The sequence below is a fragment of the Hemitrygon akajei genome, chromosome 10 (assembly GCF_048418815.1).
Source record: "Hemitrygon akajei chromosome 10, sHemAka1.3, whole genome shotgun sequence".
Classification (NCBI taxonomy): Eukaryota; Metazoa; Chordata; class Chondrichthyes; order Myliobatiformes; family Dasyatidae; genus Hemitrygon; species Hemitrygon akajei.
In genome coordinates this window covers 108,562,987-108,589,508 of record NC_133133.1, presented here as the reverse complement: position 1 = coordinate 108,589,508, position 26,522 = coordinate 108,562,987, and positions in this window count along the sequence as shown.

Here is a 26,522-nt window from a genome sequence, read left to right as displayed (position 1 = left end):
CTCACTACCAGACGGTGATGGAACTGACTGAGTCTATAGACCTCATACCAGACGGTGATGGAACTGACTTTGTCTATAGTCCCCATACAAGACAGAGATGGAACTGACTGCGTCTATAGTCCTCATACCAGACGGGGATGGAACTGACTGTGTCCGTAGCATCCATGCCAGAAGATAATGGAACAGACTGAGTCTATAGTCTCCATTACTGACGGTGATGCAACTGACTGAGTCTATAGTCCTTAATCGAGACGGTGATGGAACTGACTGAATTAATAGTCCCCAAACCAGATGCTTGTGGAACTGACTGAATCTATAGACTCCTTACCAGACGGTGATGGAAATGACTGAGTGTTTAGACGCTTACTGGATGGTGGTGAAACAGGCTGATTCTATAGTTCCTATACCAGACGATAATGGAACTGACTGAGTCTAAAATCCCCATACCAGACAGAGATGGAACTGACTGCCTCTATAGTCCTCATAACAGATGGTGATGGAACTGACTGTGTCCGTAGCATCCATGCCAGACGATAATGGAACAGGCTGAGTCTATAGTCTCCATAACTGACTGTGATGCAACTGACTGTGTCTATAGTCCTTATACGAGATGGTGATGGAACTGACTGAATTAATAGTCCCCATACCAGACGCTTGTGGAACTGACTGAATCTATAGACTCCATACCAGACGGTGATGGAACTGACTGAGTCTATAGTCCTCATACCAGACGGTGATGGAACTGACTGAGTCTATAGACCTCATACCAGACGGTCATGGAACTGACTTTGTCTATAGTCCCCATACAAGACAGAGATGGAACTGACTGCGTCTATAGTCCTCATACCAGACGGGGATGGAACTGACTGTGTCCGTAGCATCCATGCCAGAAGATAATGGAACAGACTGAGTCTATAGTCTCCATTACTGACGGTGATGCAACTGACTGAGTCTATAGTCCTTAATCGAGACGGTGATGGAACTGACTGAATTAATAGTCCCCAAACCAGATGCTTGTGGAACTGACTGAATCTATAGACTCCTTACCAGACGGTGATGGAACTGACTGAGTCTATGTTTTCCATATCAAACGGTGATGTAACTAACTGAGTCTATATTCTCCACACCAGACTGTGATGGAACTGACTGAGTTTATAGACCCTATAGCAGACAATAATGGAACTGACTATGTCTATATTCCCTCTACCAGATGCTGACGGAACTGACTGCATCTATAGTCTCCATACCAGATGGTGATAGAAATGACTGAGTGTTTAGACGCTTACTGGATGGTGGTGAAACAGGCTGATTCTATAGTTCCTATACCAGACGATAATGGAACTGACTGAGTCTAAAATCCCCATACCAGACAGAGATGGAACTGACTGTGTCTATAGTCCTTATACGAGATGGTGATGGAACTGACTGAATTAATAGTCCCCATACCAGACGCTTGTGGAACTGACTGAGTCTATAGTCCTCATACCAGACGGTGATGGAACTGACTTTGTATATAGTCCCCATACCAGACGGAGATGGAACTGACTGACTCTATAGTCCTCATACCAGACAGTGATGGAAATGACGTTGCCTATAGTCCCCATACCAGACGGAGATGCAATTGACTGACTCTATAGTCCTCATACCAGACGGTGATGGAACTGACTGACTCTATAGTCCCCATACCAGACTGTGATGGAAATGACTGAGTTTATAGCCCCTATACCAGACAATAATGGAACTGATTAGGTCTAGAGTCCCATACCAGATGGTGATGGAACTGACTGCGTCTATAGTCATACACCAGACGTTGATGGAACTGACTGTGTCTATAGTCCTCATACCAGACGGGGATGGAACTGACTGTGTCCGTAGCATCCATGCCAGACGATAATGGAACAGGCTGAGTCTATAGTCTCCATAACTGACTGTGATGCAACTGACTGTGTCTATAGTCCTTATACGAGATGGTGATGGAACTGACTGAATTAATAGTCCCCATACCAGACGCTTGTGGAACTGACTGAATCTATAGACTCCATACCAGACGGTGATGCAACTGACTGAGTCTATAGTCCTTAATCGAGACGGTGATGGAACTGACTGAATTAATAGTCCCCAAACCAGATGCTTGTGGAACTGACTGAATCTATAGACTCCTTACCAGACGGTGATGGAACTGACTGAGTCTATGTTTTCCATATCAAACGGTGATGTAACTAACTGAGTCTATATTCTCCACACCAGACTGTGATGGAACTGACTGAGTTTATAGACCCTATAGCAGACAATAATGGAACTGACTATGTCTATATTCCCTCTACCAGATGCTGACGGAACTGACTGCATCTATAGTCTCCATACCAGATGGTGATAGAAATGACTGAGTGTTTAGACGCTTACTGGATGGTGGTGAAACAGGCTGATTCTATAGTTCCTATACCAGACGATAATGGAACTGACTGAGTCTAAAATCCCCATACCAGACAGAGATGGAACTGACTGTGTCTATAGTCCTTATACGAGATGGTGATGGAACTGACTGAATTAATAGTCCCCATACCAGACGCTTGTGGAACTGACTGAGTCTATAGTCCTCATACCAGACGGTGATGGAACTGACTTTGTATATAGTCCCCATACCAGACGGAGATGGAACTGACTGACTCTATAGTCCTCATACCAGACAGTGATGGAAATGACGTTGCCTATAGTCCCCATACCAGACGGAGATGCAATTGACTGACTCTATAGTCCTCATACCAGACGGTGATGGAACTGACTGACTCTATAGTCCCCATACCAGACTGTGATGGAAATGACTGAGTTTATAGCCCCTATACCAGACAATAATGGAACTGATTAGGTCTAGAGTCCCATACCAGATGGTGATGGAACTGACTGCGTCTATAGTCATACACCAGACGTTGATGGAACTGACTGTGTCTATAGTCCTCATACCAGACGGGGATGGAACTGACTGTGTCCGTAGCATCCATGCCAGACGATAATGGAACAGGCTGAGTCTATAGTCTCCATAACTGACTGTGATGCAACTGACTGTGTCTATAGTCCTTATACGAGATGGTGATGGAACTGACTGAATTAATAGTCCCCATACCAGATGCTTGTGGAACTGACTGAATCTATAGACTCCATACCAGACGGTGATGGAACTGACTGAGTCTATAGTCCTCATACCAGACGGTGATGGAACTGACTTTGTATATAGTCCCCATACCAGACGGAGATGGAACTGACTGACTCTATAGTCCTCATACCAGACAGTGATGGAAATGACGTTGCCTATAGACCCCATACCAGACGGAGATGCAATTGACTGACTCTATAGTCCTCATACCAGACGGTGATGGAACTGACTGACTCTATAGTCCCCATACCAGACTGTGATGGAAATGACTGAGTTTATAGCCCCTATACCAGACAATAATGGAACTGATTAGGTCTAGAGTCCCCATACCAGATGGTGATGGAACTGACTGCGTCTATAGTCATACACCAGACGTTGATGGAACTGACTGAGTCTATATTCTCTCTACCAGACGGTGAAGGAACTGACTGCATCTATAGTCTCCTTACCAGACGGTGATGGAAATGACTGAGTCTATTGACACATACTGGATGGTGATGAAACTTACTGAGTCTATAGTCCCTATACCAGACAGTGATGTAACTGACTGAGTCTATAGACCTCATACAAGACAGAGATGGAACTGACTTTGTCTATAGTCCCCATACAAGACAGAGATGGAACTGACTGCGTCTATAGTCCTCATACCAGACGGGGATGGAACTGACTGTGTCCGTAGCATCCATGCCAGAAGATAATGGAACAGACTGAGTCTATAGTCTCCATAACTGACGGTGATGCAACTGACTGAGTCTATATTCTACATACCAGACTGTGATGGAACTGACTGAGTTGATAGACCCTATACCAGACAGTGATGCAACTGACTGAGTCTATAGTCCTTAATCGAGACGGTGATGGAACTGACTGAATTAATAGTCCCCATACAAGACGCTTGTGGAACTGACTGAATCTATAGCCTCCATACCAGACGGTGATGGAACGGACTGAGTCTATGTTTTCCATATCAAATGGTGATGTAACTAACTGAGTCTATATTCTCCATTCCAGACTGTGATGGAACTGACTGAGTTTATAGACCCTATAGCAGACAATAATGGAACTGACTATGTCTATATTCCCTCTACCAGACACTGACGGAACTGACTGCATCTATAGTCTCCATACCAGATGGAGATGGAAATGACTGAGTCTATAGTCACACACCAGACGGTGATGGAACTGGCTGAGACTATAGCCCCATACGAGACAGTGATGGTAATTACTGCGTCTATAGTCTCCATAACAGATGGTGATGGAACTGACTGAGTTTATAGTCCACATACCAGACGGTGATGGAACAGACTGAGTCTATAGTCCCCATACCAGATGGTGATGGAAGGACTGTGTCTATTAACTCCATAACAGACGGTGATGGAACTGAATGAGTTTATAGTCCCTATACCAGACGGTGATGGAATTGACTGAGACTAGAGTCTCCATAACAGACGGAGATGGAACAGACTGAGTCTATAGTCCCCATACCAGATGGCGATGGAAGGACTGTGTCTATAAACTCCATGACAAACGGTGATGGAACTGACTGAGTCTATAGTCCCATACCAGACGGTGATAGAACTGACTGTGTCTATAGTCCCCATACCAGATGGTGATGGAACTGACTGAGACCATAGAACCCATGCCAGATGATAATGGAACAGACTGTGTCTATAGTACCCATACCTGACGGTGATGGATCTGACTTTGTCTATAGTCCACATACCAGACGAAGATGGAATTGACTGACTCTATAGTCTTCATACCAGACGGTGATGGAACTGACTGAGTCTGTAGTCCCCATACCAGACGTTGATCGAACTGGATGAGTCTCTAGTCCCCATAACAGACTGTGATGGAAATGACTGAGTTTATAGCCCCTATACCAGACAATAATGGAACTGAGTAGGTCTAGAGTCCCCATACCAGATGGTGATGGAACTGACTGCGTCTATAGTCATACACCAGACATTGATGGAACTGACTGAGTCTATATACTCTCTAGCAGACGGTGATGGAACTGACTGAGACTATAGACCTCATACCAAACGGTGATGGAACTGACTTTGTCTATAGTCCACATACCAGACGGGGATGGAACTGACTGTGTCCGTAGCATCCATGCTAGACGATAATGGAACAGACTGAGTCTATAGTCTGCATAACTGACGGTGATGCAACTGACTGAGTCTATAGGCCTTAATCGAGACGGTGATGGAACTGACTGAATTAATAGTCCCCATACCAGACGGTGATGGAACTGACTGAGTTTATAGACCCTATACCAGACAATAATGGAACTGACTATGTCTATATTCCCTCTACCAGACGCTGACGGAACTGACTGCATCTATAGTCCTCATACCAGACGGTGATGGAACTGACTGACTCTATAGTCCCCATACCAGACTGTGATGGAAATGACTGAGTTTATAGCCCCTATACCAGACAATAATGGAACTGATTAGGTCTAGAGTCCCATACCAGATGGTGATGGAACTGACTGCGTCTATAGTCATACACCAGACGTTGATGGAACTGACTGTGTCTATAGTCCTCATACCAGACGGGGATGGAACTGACTGTGTCCGTAGCATCCATGCCAGACGATAATGGAACAGGCTGAGTCTATAGTCTCCATAACTGACTGTGATGCAACTGACTGTGTCTATAGTCCTTATACGAGATGGTGATGGAACTGACTGAATTAATAGTCCCCATACCAGACGCTTGTGGAACTGACTGAATCTATAGACTCCATACCAGACGGTGATGCAACTGACTGAGTCTATAGTCCTTAATCGAGACGGTGATGGAACTGACTGAATTAATAGTCCCCAAACCAGATGCTTGTGGAACTGACTGAATCTATAGACTCCTTACCAGACGGTGATGGAACTGACTGAGTCTATGTTTTCCATATCAAACGGTGATGTAACTAACTGAGTCTATATTCTCCACACCAGACTGTGATGGAACTGACTGAGTTTATAGACCCTATAGCAGACAATAATGGAACTGACTATGTCTATATTCCCTCTACCAGATGCTGACGGAACTGACTGCATCTATAGTCTCCATACCAGATGGTGATAGAAATGACTGAGTGTTTAGACGCTTACTGGATGGTGGTGAAACAGGCTGATTCTATAGTTCCTATACCAGACGATAATGGAACTGACTGAGTCTAAAATCCCCATACCAGACAGAGATGGAACTGACTGTGTCTATAGTCCTTATACGAGATGGTGATGGAACTGACTGAATTAATAGTCCCCATACCAGACGCTTGTGGAACTGACTGAGTCTATAGTCCTCATACCAGACGGTGATGGAACTGACTTTGTATATAGTCCCCATACCAGACGGAGATGGAACTGACTGACTCTATAGTCCTCATACCAGACAGTGATGGAAATGACGTTGCCTATAGTCCCCATACCAGACGGAGATGCAATTGACTGACTCTATAGTCCTCATACCAGACGGTGATGGAACTGACTGACTCTATAGTCCCCATACCAGACTGTGATGGAAATGACTGAGTTTATAGCCCCTATACCAGACAATAATGGAACTGATTAGGTCTAGAGTCCCATACCAGATGGTGATGGAACTGACTGCGTCTATAGTCATACACCAGATGTTGATGGAACTGACTGTGTCTATAGTCCTCATACCAGACGGGGATGGAACTGACTGTGTCCGTAGCATCCATGCCAGACGATAATGGAACAGGCTGAGTCTATAGTCTCCATAACTGACTGTGATGCAACTGACTGTGTCTATAGTCCTTATACGAGATGGTGATGGAACTGACTGAATTAATAGTCCCCATACCAGACGCTTGTGGAACTGACTGAATCTATAGACTCCATACCAGACGGTGATGGAACTGACTGAGTCTATAGTCCTCATACCAGACGGTGATGGAACTGACTTTGTATATAGTCCCCATACCAGACGGAGATGGAACTGAATGACTCTATAGTCCTCATACCAGACAGTGATGGAAATGACGTTGCCTATAGACCCCATACCAGACGGAGATGCAATTGACTGACTCTATAGTCCTCATACCAGACGGTGATGGAACTGACTGACTCTATAGTCCCCATACCAGACTGTGATGGAAATGACTGAGTTTATAGCCCCTATACCAGACAATAATGGAACTGATTAGGTCTAGAGTCCCCATACCAGATGGTGATGGAACTGACTGCGTCTATAGTCATACACCAGACGTTGATGGAACTGACTGAGTCTATATTCTCTCTACCAGACGGTGAAGGAACTGACTGCATCTATAGTCTCCTTACCAGACGGTGATGGAAATGACTGAGTCTATTGACACATACTGGATGGTGATGAAACTTACTGAGTCTATAGTCCCTATACCAGACAGTGATGTAACTGACTGAGTCTATAGACCTCATACAAGACAGAGATGGAACTGACTTTGTCTATAGTCCCCATACAAGACAGAGATGGAACTGACTGCGTCTATAGTCCTCATACCAGACGGGGATGGAACTGACTGTGTCCGTAGCATCCATGCCAGAAGATAATGGAACAGACTGAGTCTATAGTCTCCATAACTGACGGTGATGCAACTGACTGAGTCTATATTCTACATACCAGACTGTGATGGAACTGACTGAGTTGATAGACCCTATACCAGACAGTGATGCAACTGACTGAGTCTATAGTCCTTAATCGAGACGGTGATGGAACTGACTGAATTAATAGTCCCCATACAAGACGCTTGTGGAACTGACTGAATCTATAGCCTCCATACCAGACGGTGATGGAACGGACTGAGTCTATGTTTTCCATATCAAATGGTGATGTAACTAACTGAGTCTATATTCTCCATTCCAGACTGTGATGGAACTGACTGAGTTTATAGACCCTATAGCAGACAATAATGGAACTGACTATGTCTATATTCCCTCTACCAGACACTGACGGAACTGACTGCATCTATAGTCTCCATACCAGATGGAGATGGAAATGACTGAGTCTATAGTCACACACCAGACGGTGATGGAACTGGCTGAGACTATAGCCCCATACGAGACAGTGATGGTAATGACTGCGTCTATAGTCTCCATAACAGATGGTGATGGAACTGACTGAGTTTATAGTCCACATACCAGACGGTGATGGAACAGACTGAGTCTATAGTCCCCATACCAGATGGTGATGGAAGGACTGTGTCTATTAACTCCATAACAGACGGTGATGGAACTGAATGAGTTTATAGTCCCTATACCAGACGGTGATGGAATTGACTGAGACTAGAGTCTCCATAACAGACGGAGATGGAACAGACTGAGTCTATAGTCCCCATACCAGATGGCGATGGAAGGACTGTTTCTATAAACTCCATGACAAACGGTGATGGAACTGACTGAGTCTATAGTCCCATACCAGACGGTGATAGAACTGACTGTGTCTATAGTCCCCATACCAGATGGTGATGGAACTGACTTTGTCTATAGTCCACATACCAGACGAAGATGGAATTGACTGCCTCTATAGTCCTCATACCAGACGGTGATGGAACTGACTGAGTCTGTAGTCCCCATACCAGACGTTGATCAAACTGGCTGAGTCTCTAGTCCCCATAACAGACTGTGATGGAAATGACTGAGTTTATAGCCCCTATACCAGACAATAATGGAACTGAGTAGGTCTAGAGTCCCCATACCAGATGGTGATGGAACTGACTGCGTCTATAGTCATACACCAGACATTGATGGAACTGACTGAGTCTATATTCTCACTACCAGACGGTGATGGAACTGACTGAGTCTATAGACCTCATACCAGACGGTGATGGAACTGACTTTGTCTATAGTCCCCATACAAGACAGAGATGGAACTGACTGCGTCTATAGTCCTCATACCAGACGGGGATGGAACTGACTGTGTCCGTAGCATCCATGCCAGAAGATAATGGAACAGACTGAGTCTATAGTCTCCATTACTGACGGTGATGCAACTGACTGAGTCTATAGTCCTTAATCGAGACGGTGATGGAACTGACTGAATTAATAGTCCCCAAACCAGATGCTTGTGGAACTGACTGAATCTATAGACTCCTTACCAGACGGTGATGGAAATGACTGAGTGTTTAGACGCTTACTGGATGGTGGTGAAACAGGCTGATTCTATAGTTCCTATACCAGACGATAATGGAACTGACTGAGTCTAAAATCCCCATACCAGACAGAGATGGAACTGACTGCCTCTATAGTCCTCATAACAGATGGTGATGGAACTGACTGTGTCCGTAGCATCCATGCCAGACGATAATGGAACAGGCTGAGTCTATAGTCTCCATAACTGACTGTGATGCAACTGACTGTGTCTATAGTCCTTATACGAGATGGTGATGGAACTGACTGAATTAATAGTCCCCATACCAGACGCTTGTGGAACTGACTGAATCTATAGACTCCATACCAGACGGTGATGGAACTGACTGAGTCTATAGTCCTCATACCAGACGGTGATGGAACTGACTGAGTCTATAGACCTCATACCAGACGGTCATGGAACTGACTTTGTCTATAGTCCCCATACAAGACAGAGATGGAACTGACTGCGTCTATAGTCCTCATACCAGACGGGGATGGAACTGACTGTGTCCGTAGCATCCATGCCAGAAGATAATGGAACAGACTGAGTCTATAGTCTCCATTACTGACGGTGATGCAACTGACTGAGTCTATAGTCCTTAATCGAGACGGTGATGGAACTGACTGAATTAATAGTCCCCAAACCAGATGCTTGTGGAACTGACTGAATCTATAGACTCCTTACCAGACGGTGATGGAACTGACTGAGTCTATGTTTTCCATATCAAACGGTGATGTAACTAACTGAGTCTATATTCTCCACACCAGACTGTGATGGAACTGACTGAGTTTATAGACCCTATAGCAGACAATAATGGAACTGACTATGTCTATATTCCCTCTACCAGATGCTGACGGAACTGACTGCATCTATAGTCTCCATACCAGATGGTGATAGAAATGACTGAGTGTTTAGACGCTTACTGGATGGTGGTGAAACAGGCTGATTCTATAGTTCCTATACCAGACGATAATGGAACTGACTGAGTCTAAAATCCCCATACCAGACAGAGATGGAACTGACTGTGTCTATAGTCCTTATACGAGATGGTGATGGAACTGACTGAATTAATAGTCCCCATACCAGACGCTTGTGGAACTGACTGAGTCTATAGTCCTCATACCAGACGGTGATGGAACTGACTTTGTATATAGTCCCCATACCAGACGGAGATGGAACTGACTGACTCTATAGTCCTCATACCAGACAGTGATGGAAATGACGTTGCCTATAGTCCCCATACCAGACGGAGATGCAATTGACTGACTCTATAGTCCTCATACCAGACGGTGATGGAACTGACTGACTCTATAGTCCCCATACCAGACTGTGATGGAAATGACTGAGTTTATAGCCCCTATACCAGACAATAATGGAACTGATTAGGTCTAGAGTCCCATACCAGATGGTGATGGAACTGACTGCGTCTATAGTCATACACCAGACGTTGATGGAACTGACTGTGTCTATAGTCCTCATACCAGACGGGGATGGAACTGACTGTGTCCGTAGCATCCATGCCAGACGATAATGGAACAGGCTGAGTCTATAGTCTCCATAACTGACTGTGATGCAACTGACTGTGTCTATAGTCCTTATACGAGATGGTGATGGAACTGACTGAATTAATAGTCCCCATACCAGACGCTTGTGGAACTGACTGAATCTATAGACTCCATACCAGACGGTGATGCAACTGACTGAGTCTATAGTCCTTAATCGAGACGGTGATGGAACTGACTGAATTAATAGTCCCCAAACCAGATGCTTGTGGAACTGACTGAATCTATAGACTCCTTACCAGACGGTGATGGAACTGACTGAGTCTATGTTTTCCATATCAAACGGTGATGTAACTAACTGAGTCTATATTCTCCACACCAGACTGTGATGGAACTGACTGAGTTTATAGACCCTATAGCAGACAATAATGGAACTGACTATGTCTATATTCCCTCTACCAGATGCTGACGGAACTGACTGCATCTATAGTCTCCATACCAGATGGTGATAGAAATGACTGAGTGTTTAGACGCTTACTGGATGGTGGTGAAACAGGCTGATTCTATAGTTCCTATACCAGACGATAATGGAACTGACTGAGTCTAAAATCCCCATACCAGACAGAGATGGAACTGACTGTGTCTATAGTCCTTATACGAGATGGTGATGGAACTGACTGAATTAATAGTCCCCATACCAGACGCTTGTGGAACTGACTGAGTCTATAGTCCTCATACCAGACGGTGATGGAACTGACTTTGTATATAGTCCCCATACCAGACGGAGATGGAACTGACTGACTCTATAGTCCTCATACCAGACAGTGATGGAAATGACGTTGCCTATAGTCCCCATACCAGACGGAGATGCAATTGACTGACTCTATAGTCCTCATACCAGACGGTGATGGAACTGACTGACTCTATAGTCCCCATACCAGACTGTGATGGAAATGACTGAGTTTATAGCCCCTATACCAGACAATAATGGAACTGATTAGGTCTAGAGTCCCATACCAGATGGTGATGGAACTGACTGCGTCTATAGTCATACACCAGACGTTGATGGAACTGACTGTGTCTATAGTCCTCATACCAGACGGGGATGGAACTGACTGTGTCCGTAGCATCCATGCCAGACGATAATGGAACAGGCTGAGTCTATAGTCTCCATAACTGACTGTGATGCAACTGACTGTGTCTATAGTCCTTATACGAGATGGTGATGGAACTGACTGAATTAATAGTCCCCATACCAGATGCTTGTGGAACTGACTGAATCTATAGACTCCATACCAGACGGTGATGGAACTGACTGAGTCTATAGTCCTCATACCAGACGGTGATGGAACTGACTTTGTATATAGTCCCCATACCAGACGGAGATGGAACTGACTGACTCTATAGTCCTCATACCAGACAGTGATGGAAATGACGTTGCCTATAGACCCCATACCAGACGGAGATGCAATTGACTGACTCTATAGTCCTCATACCAGACGGTGATGGAACTGACTGACTCTATAGTCCCCATACCAGACTGTGATGGAAATGACTGAGTTTATAGCCCCTATACCAGACAATAATGGAACTGATTAGGTCTAGAGTCCCCATACCAGATGGTGATGGAACTGACTGCGTCTATAGTCATACACCAGACGTTGATGGAACTGACTGAGTCTATATTCTCTCTACCAGACGGTGAAGGAACTGACTGCATCTATAGTCTCCTTACCAGACGGTGATGGAAATGACTGAGTCTATTGACACATACTGGATGGTGATGAAACTTACTGAGTCTATAGTCCCTATACCAGACAGTGATGTAACTGACTGAGTCTATAGACCTCATACAAGACAGAGATGGAACTGACTTTGTCTATAGTCCCCATACAAGACAGAGATGGAACTGACTGCGTCTATAGTCCTCATACCAGACGGGGATGGAACTGACTGTGTCCGTAGCATCCATGCCAGAAGATAATGGAACAGACTGAGTCTATAGTCTCCATAACTGACGGTGATGCAACTGACTGAGTCTATATTCTACATACCAGACTGTGATGGAACTGACTGAGTTGATAGACCCTATACCAGACAGTGATGCAACTGACTGAGTCTATAGTCCTTAATCGAGACGGTGATGGAACTGACTGAATTAATAGTCCCCATACAAGACGCTTGTGGAACTGACTGAATCTATAGCCTCCATACCAGACGGTGATGGAACGGACTGAGTCTATGTTTTCCATATCAAATGGTGATGTAACTAACTGAGTCTATATTCTCCATTCCAGACTGTGATGGAACTGACTGAGTTTATAGACCCTATAGCAGACAATAATGGAACTGACTATGTCTATATTCCCTCTACCAGACACTGACGGAACTGACTGCATCTATAGTCTCCATACCAGATGGAGATGGAAATGACTGAGTCTATAGTCACACACCAGACGGTGATGGAACTGGCTGAGACTATAGCCCCATACGAGACAGTGATGGTAATTACTGCGTCTATAGTCTCCATAACAGATGGTGATGGAACTGACTGAGTTTATAGTCCACATACCAGACGGTGATGGAACAGACTGAGTCTATAGTCCCCATACCAGATGGTGATGGAAGGACTGTGTCTATTAACTCCATAACAGACGGTGATGGAACTGAATGAGTTTATAGTCCCTATACCAGACGGTGATGGAATTGACTGAGACTAGAGTCTCCATAACAGACGGAGATGGAACAGACTGAGTCTATAGTCCCCATACCAGATGGCGATGGAAGGACTGTGTCTATAAACTCCATGACAAACGGTGATGGAACTGACTGAGTCTATAGTCCCATACCAGACGGTGATAGAACTGACTGTGTCTATAGTCCCCATACCAGATGGTGATGGAACTGACTGAGACCATAGAACCCATGCCAGATGATAATGGAACAGACTGTGTCTATAGTACCCATACCTGACGGTGATGGATCTGACTTTGTCTATAGTCCACATACCAGACGAAGATGGAATTGACTGACTCTATAGTCTTCATACCAGACGGTGATGGAACTGACTGAGTCTGTAGTCCCCATACCAGACGTTGATCGAACTGGATGAGTCTCTAGTCCCCATAACAGACTGTGATGGAAATGACTGAGTTTATAGCCCCTATACCAGACAATAATGGAACTGAGTAGGTCTAGAGTCCCCATACCAGATGGTGATGGAACTGACTGCGTCTATAGTCATACACCAGACATTGATGGAACTGACTGAGTCTATATACTCTCTAGCAGACGGTGATGGAACTGACTGAGACTATAGACCTCATACCAAACGGTGATGGAACTGACTTTGTCTATAGTCCACATACCAGACGGGGATGGAACTGACTGTGTCCGTAGCATCCATGCTAGACGATAATGGAACAGACTGAGTCTATAGTCTGCATAACTGACGGTGATGCAACTGACTGAGTCTATAGGCCTTAATCGAGACGGTGATGGAACTGACTGAATTAATAGTCCCCATACCAGACGGTGATGGAACTGACTGAGTTTATAGACCCTATACCAGACAATAATGGAACTGACTATGTCTATATTCCCTCTACCAGACGCTGACGGAACTGACTGCATCTATAGTCCTCATACCAGACGGTGATGGAACTGACTGACTCTATAGTCCCCATACCAGACTGTGATGGAAATGACTGAGTTTATAGCCCCTATACCAGACAATAATGGAACTGATTAGGTCTAGAGTCCCATACCAGATGGTGATGGAACTGACTGCGTCTATAGTCATACACCAGACGTTGATGGAACTGACTGTGTCTATAGTCCTCATACCAGACGGGGATGGAACTGACTGTGTCCGTAGCATCCATGCCAGACGATAATGGAACAGGCTGAGTCTATAGTCTCCATAACTGACTGTGATGCAACTGACTGTGTCTATAGTCCTTATACGAGATGGTGATGGAACTGACTGAATTAATAGTCCCCATACCAGACGCTTGTGGAACTGACTGAATCTATAGACTCCATACCAGACGGTGATGCAACTGACTGAGTCTATAGTCCTTAATCGAGACGGTGATGGAACTGACTGAATTAATAGTCCCCAAACCAGATGCTTGTGGAACTGACTGAATCTATAGACTCCTTACCAGACGGTGATGGAACTGACTGAGTCTATGTTTTCCATATCAAACGGTGATGTAACTAACTGAGTCTATATTCTCCACACCAGACTGTGATGGAACTGACTGAGTTTATAGACCCTATAGCAGACAATAATGGAACTGACTATGTCTATATTCCCTCTACCAGATGCTGACGGAACTGACTGCATCTATAGTCTCCATACCAGATGGTGATAGAAATGACTGAGTGTTTAGACGCTTACTGGATGGTGGTGAAACAGGCTGATTCTATAGTTCCTATACCAGACGATAATGGAACTGACTGAGTCTAAAATCCCCATACCAGACAGAGATGGAACTGACTGTGTCTATAGTCCTTATACGAGATGGTGATGGAACTGACTGAATTAATAGTCCCCATACCAGACGCTTGTGGAACTGACTGAGTCTATAGTCCTCATACCAGACGGTGATGGAACTGACTTTGTATATAGTCCCCATACCAGACGGAGATGGAACTGACTGACTCTATAGTCCTCATACCAGACAGTGATGGAAATGACGTTGCCTATAGTCCCCATACCAGACGGAGATGCAATTGACTGACTCTATAGTCCTCATACCAGACGGTGATGGAACTGACTGACTCTATAGTCCCCATACCAGACTGTGATGGAAATGACTGAGTTTATAGACCCTATACCAGACAATAATGGAACTGATTAGGTCTAGAGTCCCATACCAGATGGTGATGGAACTGACTGCGTCTATAGTCATACACCAGATGTTGATGGAACTGACTGTGTCTATAGTCCTCATACCAGACGGGGATGGAACTGACTGTGTCCGTAGCATCCATGCCAGACGATAATGGAACAGGCTGAGTCTATAGTCTCCATAACTGACTGTGATGCAACTGACTGTGTCTATAGTCCTTATACGAGATGGTGATGGAACTGACTGAATTAATAGTCCCCATACCAGACGCTTGTGGAACTGACTGAATCTATAGACTCCATACCAGACGGTGATGGAACTGACTGAGTCTATAGTCCTCATACCAGACGGTGATGGAACTGACTTTGTATATAGTCCCCATACCAGACGGAGATGGAACTGAATGACTCTATAGTCCTCATACCAGACAGTGATGGAAATGACGTTGCCTATAGACCCCATACCAGACGGAGATGCAATTGACTGACTCTATAGTCCTCATACCAGACGGTGATGGAACTGACTGACTCTATAGTCCCCATACCAGACTGTGATGGAAATGACTGAGTTTATAGCCCCTATACCAGACAATAATGGAACTGATTAGGTCTAGAGTCCCCATACCAGATGGTGATGGAACTGACTGCGTCTATAGTCATACACCAGACGTTGATGGAACTGACTGAGTCTATATTCTCTCTACCAGACGGTGAAGGAACTGACTGCATCTATAGTCTCCTTACCAGACGGTGATGGAAATGACTGAGTCTATTGACACATACTGGATGGTGATGAAACTTACTGAGTCTATAGTCCCTATACCAGACAGTGATGTAACTGACTGAGTCTATAGACCTCATACAAGACAGAGATGGAACTGACTTTGTCTATAGTCCCCATACAAGACAGAGATGGAACTGACTGCGTCTATAGTCCTCATACCAGACGGGGATGGAACTGACTGTGTCCGTAGCATCCATGCCAGAAGATAATGGAACAGACTGAGTCTATAGTCTCCATAACTGACGGTGATGCAACTGACTGAGTCTATATTCTACATACCAGACTGTGATGGAACTGACTGAGTTGATAGACCCTATACCAGACAGTGATGCAACTGACTGAGTCTATAGTCCTTAATCGAGACGGTGATGGAACTGACTGAATTAATAGTCCCCATACAAGACGCTTGTGGAACTGACTGAATCTATAGCCTCCATACCAGACGGTGATGGAACGGACTGAGTCTATGTTTTCCATATCAAATGGTGATGTAACTAACTGAGTCTATATTCTCCATTCCAGACTGTGATGGAACTGACTGAGTTTATAGACCCTATAGCAGACAATAATGGAACTGACTATGTCTATATTCCCTCTACCAGACACTGACGGAACTGACTGCATCTATAGTCTCCATACCAGATGGAGATGGAAATGACTGAGTCTATAGTCACACACCAGACGGTGATGGAACTGGCTGAGACTATAGCCCCATACGAGACAGTGATGGTAATGACTGCGTCTATAGTCTCCATAACAGATGGTGATGGAACTGACTGAGTTTATAGTCCACATACCAGACGGTGATGGAACAGGCTGAGTCTATAGTCTCCATAACTGACTGTGATGCAACTGACTGTGTCTATAGTCCTTATACGAGATGGTGATGGAACTGACTGAATTAATAGTCCCCATACCAGACGCTTGTGGAACTGACTGAATCTATAGACTCCATACCAGACGGTGATGGAACTGACTGAGTCTATAGTCCTCATACCAGACGGTGATGGAACTGACTTTGTATATAGTCCCCATACCAGACGGAGATGGAACTGAATGACTCTATAGTCCTCATACCAGACAGTGATGGAAATGACGTTGCCTATAGACCCCATACCAGACGGAGATGCAATTGACTGACTCTATAGTCCTCATACCAGACGGTGATGGAACTGACTGACTCTATAGTCCCCATACCAGACTGTGATGGAAATGACTGAGTTTATAGCCCCTATACCAGACAATAATGGAACTGATTAGGTCTAGAGTCCCCATACCAGATGGTGATGGAACTGACTGCGTCTATAGTCATACACCAGACGTTGATGGAACTGACTGAGTCTATATTCTCTCTACCAGACGGTGAAGGAACTGACTGCATCTATAGTCTCCTTACCAGACGGTGATGGAAATGACTGAGTCTATTGACACATACTGGATGGTGATGAAACTTACTGAGTCTATAGTCCCTATACCAGACAGTGATGTAACTGACTGAGTCTATAGACCTCATACAAGACAGAGATGGAACTGACTTTGTCTATAGTCCCCATACAAGACAGAGATGGAACTGACTGCGTCTATAGTCCTCATACCAGACGGGGATGGAACTGACTGTGTCCGTAGCATCCATGCCAGAAGATAATGGAACAGACTGAGTCTATAGTCTCCATAACTGACGGTGATGCAACTGACTGAGTCTATATTCTACATACCAGACTGTGATGGAACTGACTGAGTTGATAGACCCTATACCAGACAGTGATGCAACTGACTGAGTCTATAGTCCTTAATCGAGACGGTGATGGAACTGACTGAATTAATAGTCCCCATACAAGACGCTTGTGGAACTGACTGAATCTATAGCCTCCATACCAGACGGTGATGGAACGGACTGAGTCTATGTTTTCCATATCAAATGGTGATGTAACTAACTGAGTCTATATTCTCCATTCCAGACTGTGATGGAACTGACTGAGTTTATAGACCCTATAGCAGACAATAATGGAACTGACTATGTCTATATTCCCTCTACCAGACACTGACGGAACTGACTGCATCTATAGTCTCCATACCAGATGGAGATGGAAATGACTGAGTCTATAGTCACACACCAGACGGTGATGGAACTGGCTGAGACTATAGCCCCATACGAGACAGTGATGGTAATGACTGCGTCTATAGTCTCCATAACAGATGGTGATGGAACTGACTGAGTTTATAGTCCACATACCAGACGGTGATGGAACAGACTGAGTCTATAGTCCCCATACCAGATGGTGATGGAAGGACTGTGTCTATTAACTCCATAACAGACGGTGATGGAACTGAATGAGTTTATAGTCCCTATACCAGACGGTGATGGAATTGACTGAGACTAGAGTCTCCATAACAGACGGAGATGGAACAGACTGAGTCTATAGTCCCCATACCAGATGGCGATGGAAGGACTGTTTCTATAAACTCCATGACAAACGGTGATGGAACTGACTGAGTCTATAGTCCCATACCAGACGGTGATAGAACTGACTGTGTCTATAGTCCCCATACCAGATGGTGATGGAACTGACTGAGACCATAGAACCCATGCCAGATGATAATGGAACAGACTGTGTCTATAGTACCCATACCTGACGGTGATGGATCTGACTTTGTCTATAGTCCACATACCAGACGAAGATGGAATTGACTGACTCTATAGTCTTCATACCAGACGGTGATGGAACTGACTGAGTCTGTAGTCCCCATACCAGACGTTGATCGAACTGGATGAGTCTCTAGTCCCCATAACAGACTGTGATGGAAATGACTGAGTTTATAGCCCCTATACCAGACAATAATGGAACTGAGTAGGTCTAGAGTCCCCATACCAGATGGTGATGGAACTGACTGCGTCTATAGTCATACACCAGACATTGATGGAACTGACTGAGTCTATATACTCTCTAGCAGACGGTGATGGAACTGACTGAGACTATAGACCTCATACCAAACGGTGATGGAACTGACTTTGTCTATAGTCCACATACCAGACGGGGATGGAACTGACTGTGTCCGTAGCATCCATGCTAGACGATAATGGAACAGACTGAGTCTATAGTCTGCATAACTGACGGTGATGCAACTGACTGAGTCTATAGGCCTTAATCGAGACGGTGATGGAACTGACTGAATTAATAGTCCCCATACCAGACGGTGATGGAACTGACTGAGTTTATAGACCCTATACCAGACAATAATGGAACTGACTATGTCTATATTCCCTCTACCAGACGCTGACGGAACTGACTGCATCTATAGTCCATACCAGACGGTGATGGAAAAGACTGAGTCTTTAGACGCTTACTGGATGGTGGTGAAACAGGCTGATTCTATAGTTCCTATACCAGACGATAATGGAACTGACTGAGTTCAAAGTCCCCATACCGGACAGTGATGTAACTGACTGAGTCTATAGCCCTCATACCAGACGGTGATGGAACTGACTTTGTATATAGTCCCCATACCAGACGGAGATGGAACTGACTGACTCTATAGTCCTCATACCAGACAGTGATGGAACTGACTTTGTCTATAGTCCCCATACCAGACGGAGATGGAATTGACTGACTCTATAGTCCTCATACCGGACGGTGATGGAACTGACTGTGTCTGTAGTCCCCATACCAGACATTGATCGAACTGGCTGAGTCTCTAGTCCCCATACCAGACTGTGATGGAAATGACTGAGTTTATAGCCCCTATACTAGACAATAATGGAACTGATTAGGTCTAGAGTCCCCATACCAGATGGTGATGGAACTGACTGCGTCTATATTCATACACCAGACGGGGATGGAACTGACTGTGTCCGTAGCATCCATGCCAGAAGATAATGGAACAGACTGACACTATCGTCTCCATTACTGACGGTGATGCAACTGACTGAGTCTATAGTCCTTAATCGAGACGGTGATGGAACTGACTGAATTAATAGTCCCCAAACCAGATGCTTGTGGAACTGACTGAATCTATAGACTCCTTACCAGACGGTGATGGAACTGACTGAGTCTATGTTTTCCATATTAAACGGTGATGTAACTAACTGAGTCTATATTCTCCACACCAGACTGTGATGGAACTGACTGAGTTTATAGACCCTATAGCAGACAATAATGGAACTGACTATGACTATATTCCCTCTACAAGATGCTGACGGAACTGACTGCATCTATAGTCTCCATACCAGATGGTGATAGAAATGACTGAGTGTTTAGACGCTTACTGGATGGTGGTGAAACAGGCTGATTCTATAGTTCCTATACCAGACGATAATGGAACTGACTGAGTCTAAAATCCCCATACCAGACAGAGATGGAACTGACTGCCTCTATAGTCCTCATAACAGATGATGATGGAACTGACTGTGTCTATAGTCCTCATACCAGACGGGGATGGAACTGACTGTGTCCGTAGCATCCATGCCAGAGGATAATGGAACAGGCTGAGTCTATAGTCTCCATAACTGACTGTGATGCAACTGACTGAGTCTATAGTCCTTATACGAGATGGTGATGGAACTGACTGAATTAATAGTCCCCATAGCAGACGCTTGTGGAACTGACTGAATCTATAGACTCCATACCAGACGGTGATGGAACTGACTGAGTCTATAGTCCTCATACCAGACGGTGATGGAACTGACTTTGTATATAGTCCCATAGCAGACGGAGATGGAACTGACTGACTCTATAGTCCTCATACCAGACAGTGATGGAAATGACGTTGCCTATAGTCCCCATACCAGACGGAGATGCAATTGACTGACTCTATAGTCCTCATAACAGATGGTGATGGAACTGACTGTGTCTATAGTCCTCATACCAGACGGGGATGGAACTGACTGTGTCCGTAGCATCCATGCCAGACGATAATGGAACAGGCTGAGTCTATAGTCTCCATAACTGACTGTGATGCAACTGACGGTGTCTATAGTCCTTATACGAGATGGTGATGGAACTGACTGAATTAATAGTCCCCATACCAGACGCTTGTGGAACTGACTGAATCTATAGACTCCATACCAGACGGTGATGGAACTGACTGAGTCTATAGTCCTCATACCAGACGGTGATGGAACTGACTGAGTCTATAGACCTCATACCAGACGGTCATGGAACTGACTTTGTCTATAGTCCCCATACAAGACAGAGATGGAACTGACTGCGTCTATAGTCCTCATACCAGACGGGGATGGAACTGACTGTGTCCGTAGCATCCATGCCAGAAGATAATGGAACAGACTGAGTCTATAGTCTCCATTACTGACGGTGATGCAACTGACTGAGTCTATAGTCCTTAATCGAGACGGTGATGGAACTGACTGAATTAATAGTCCCCAAACCAGATGCTTGTGGAACTGACTGAATCTATAGACTCCTTACCAGACGGTGATGGAACTGACTGAGTCTATGTTTTCCATATCAAACGGTGATGTAACTAACTGAGTCTATATTCTCCACACCAGACTGTGATGGAACTGACTGAGTTTATAGACCCTATAGCAGACAATAATGGAACTGACTATGTCTATATTCCCTCTACCAGATGCTGACGGAACTGACTGCATCTATAGTCTCCATACCAGATGGTGATAGAAATGACTGAGTGTTTAGACGCTTACTGGATGGTGGTGAAACAGGCTGATTCTATAGTTCCTATACCAGACGATAATGGAACTGACTGAGTCTAAAATCCCCATACCAGACAGAGATGGAACTGACTGTGTCTATAGTCCTTATACGAGATGGTGATGGAACTGACTGAATTAATAGTCCCCATACCAGACGCTTGTGGAACTGACTGAGTCTATAGTCCTCATACCAGACGGTGATGGAACTGACTTTGTATATAGTCCCCATACCAGACGGAGATGGAACTGACTGACTCTATAGTCTTCATACCAGACAGTGATGGAAATGACGTTGCCTATAGTCCCCATACCAGACGGAGATGCAATTGACTGACTCTATAGTCCTCATACCAGACGGTGATGGAACTGACTGACTCTATAGTCCCCATACCAGACTGTGATGGAAATGACTGAGTTTATAGCCCCTATACCAGACAATAATGGAACTGATTAGGTCTAGAGTCCCATACCAGATGGTGATGGAACTGACTGCGTCTATAGTCATACACCAGACGTTGATGGAACTGACTGTGTCTATAGTCCTCATACCAGACGGGGATGGAACTGACTGTGTCCGTAGCATCCATGCCAGACGATAATGGAACAGGCTGAGTCTATAGTCTCCATAACTGACTGTGATGCAACTGACTGTGTCTATAGTCCTTATACGAGATGGTGATGGAACTGACTGAATTAATAGTCCCCATACCAGACGCTTGTGGAACTGACTGAATCTATAGACTCCATACCAGACGGTGTTGGAACTGACTGAGTCTATAGTCCTCATACCAGACGGTGATGGAACTGACTTTGTATATAGTCCCCATACCAGACGGAGATGGAACTGACTGACTCTATAGTCCTCATACCAGACAGTGATGGAAATGACGTTGCCTATAGACCCCATACCAGACGGAGATGCAATTGACTGACTCTATAGTCCTCATACCAGACGGTGATGGAACTGACTGACTCTATAGTCCCCATACCAGACTGTGATGGAAATGACTGAGTTTATAGCCCCTATACCAGACAATAATGGAACTGATTAGGTCTAGAGTCCCCATACCAGATGGTGATGGAACTGACTGCGTCTATAGTCATACACCAGACGTTGATGGAACTGACTGAGTCTATATTCTCTCTACCAGACGGTGAAGGAACTGACTGCATCTATAGTCTCCTTACCAGACGGTGATGGAAATGACTGAGTCTATTGACACATACTGGATGGTGATGAAACTTACTGAGTCTATAGTCCCTATACCAGACAGTGATGTAACTGACTGAGTCTATAGACCTCATACAAGACAGAGATGGAACTGACTTTGTCTATAGTCCCCATACAAGACAGAGATGGAACTGACTGCGTCTATAGTCCTCATACCAGACGGGGATGGAACTGACTGTGTCCGTAGCATCCATGCCAGAAGATAATGGAACAGACTGAGTCTATAGTCTCCATAACTGACGGTGATGCAACTGACTGAGTCTATATTCTACATACCAGACTGTGATGGAACTGACTGAGTTGATAGACCCTATACCAGACAGTGATGCAACTGACTGAGTCTATAGTCCTTAATCGAGACGGTGATGGAACTGACTGAATTAATAGTCCCCATACAAGACGCTTGTGGAACTGACTGAATCTATAGCCTCCATACCAGACGGTGATGGAACGGACTGAGTCTATGTTTTCCATATCAAATGGTGATGTAACTAACTGAGTCTATATTCTCCATTCCAGACTGTGATGGAACTGACTTAGTTTATAGACCCTATAGCAGACAATATTGGAACTGACTATGTCTATATTCCCTCTACCAGACACTGACGGAACTGACTGCATCTATAGTCTCCATACCAGATGGAGATGGAAATGACTGAGTCTATAGTCACACACCAGACGGTGATGGAACTGGCTGAGACTATAGCCCCATACGAGACAGTGATGGTAATGACTGCGTCTATAGTCTCCATAACAGATCGCGATGGAACTGACTGAGTTTATAGTCCACATACCAGACGGTGATGGAACAGACTGAGTCTATAGTCCCCATACCAGATGGTGATGGAAGGACTGTGTCTATTAACTCCATAACAGACGGTGATGGAACTGAATGAGTTTATAGTCCCTATACCAGACGGTGATGGAATTGACTGAGACTAGAGTCTCCATAACAGACGGAGATGGAACAGACTGAGTCTATAGTCCCCATACCAGATGGCGATGGAAGGACTGTGTCTATAAACTCCATGACAAACGGTGATGGAACTGACTGAGTCTATAGTCCCATACCAGATGGTGATAGAACTGACTGTGTCTATAGTCCCCATACCAGATGGTGATGGAACTGACTGAGACCATAGAACCCATGCCAGATGATAATGGAACAGACTGTGTCTATAGTACCCATACCTGACGGTGATGGATCTGACTTTGTCTATAGTCCACATACCAGACGAAGATGGAATTGACTGACTCTATAGTCTTCATACCAGACGGTGATGGAACTGACTGAGTCTGTAGTCCCCATACCAGACGTTGATCGAACTGGATGAGTCTCTAGTCCCCATAACAGACTGTGATGGAAATGACTGAGTTTATAGCCCCTATACCAGACAATAATGGAACTGAGTAGGTCTAGAGTCCCCATACCAGATGGTGATGGAACTGACTGCGTCTATAGTCATACACCAGACATTGATGGAACTGACTGAGTCTATATACTCTCTAGCAGACGGTGATGGAACTGACTGAGACTATAGACCTCATACCAAACGGTGATGGAACTGACTTTGTCTATAGTCCACATACAAGACAGAGATGGAACTGACTGCGTCGATAGTCCTCATAACAGATGGTGATGGAACTGACTGTGTCTATAGTCCTCATACCAGACGGGGATGGAACTGACTGTGTCCGTAGCATCCATGCTAGACGATAATGGAACAGACTGAGTCTATACTCTGCATAACTGACGGTGATGCAACTGACTGAGTCTATAGGCCTTAATCGAGACGGTGATGGAACTGACTGAATTAATAGTCCCCATACCAGACGGTGATGGAACTGACTGAGTTTATAGACCCTATACCAGACAATAATGGAACTGACTATGTCTATATTCCCTCTACCAGACGCTGACGGAACTGACTGCATCTATAGTCTCCATACCAGACGGTGATGGAAAAGACTGAGTCTTTAGACGCTTACTGGATGGTGGTGAAACAGGCTGATTCTATAGTTCCTATACCAGACGATAATGGAACTGACTGAGTTTAAAGTCCCCATACCGGACAGTGATGTAACTGACTGAGTCTATAGCCCTCATACCAGACGGTGATGGAACTGACTTTGTATATAGTCCCCATACCAGACGGAGATGGAACTAACTGACTCTATAGTCCTCATACCAGACAGTGATGGAACTGACTTTGTCTATAGTCCCCATACCAGACGGAGATGGAATTGACTGACTCTATAGTCCTCATACCGGACGGTGATGGAACTGACTGTGTCTGTAGTCCCCATACCAGACATTGATCGAACTGGCTGAGTCTCTAGTCCCCATACCAGACTGTGATGGAAATGACTGAGTTTATAGCCCCTATACTAGACAATAATGGAACTGATTAGGTCTAGAGTCCCCATACCAGATGGTGATGGAACTGACTGCGTCTATATTCATACACCAGACGGGGATGGAACTGACTGTGTCCGTAGCATCCATGCCAGAAGATAATGGAACAGACTGAGACTATCGTCTCCATTACTGACGGTGATGCAACTGACTGAGTCTATAGTCCTTAATCGAGACGGTGATGGAACTGACTGAATTAATAGTCCCCAAACCAGATGCTTGTGGAACTGACTGAATCTATAGACTCCTTACCAGACGGTGATGGAACTGACTGAGTCTATGTTTTCCATATTAAACGGTGATGTAACTAACTGAGTCTATATTCTCCACACCAGACTGTGATGGAACTGACTGAGTTTATAGACCCTATAGCAGACAATAATGGAACTGACTATGTCTATATTCCCTCTACAAGATGCTGACGGAACTGACTGCATCTATAGTCTCCATACCAGATGGTGATAGAAATGACTGAGTGTTTAGACGCTTACTGGATGGTGGTGAAACAGGCTGATTCTATAGTTCCTATACCAGACGATAATGGAACTGACTGAGTCTAAAATCCCCATACCAGACAGAGATGGAACTGACTGCCTCTATAGTCCTCATAACAGATGATGATGGAACTGACTGTGTCTATAGTCCTCATACCAGACGGGGATGGAACTGACTGTGTCCGTAGCATCCATGCCAGAGGATAATGGAACAGGCTGAGTCTATAGTCTCCATAACTGACTGTGATGCAACTGACTGAGTCTATAGTCC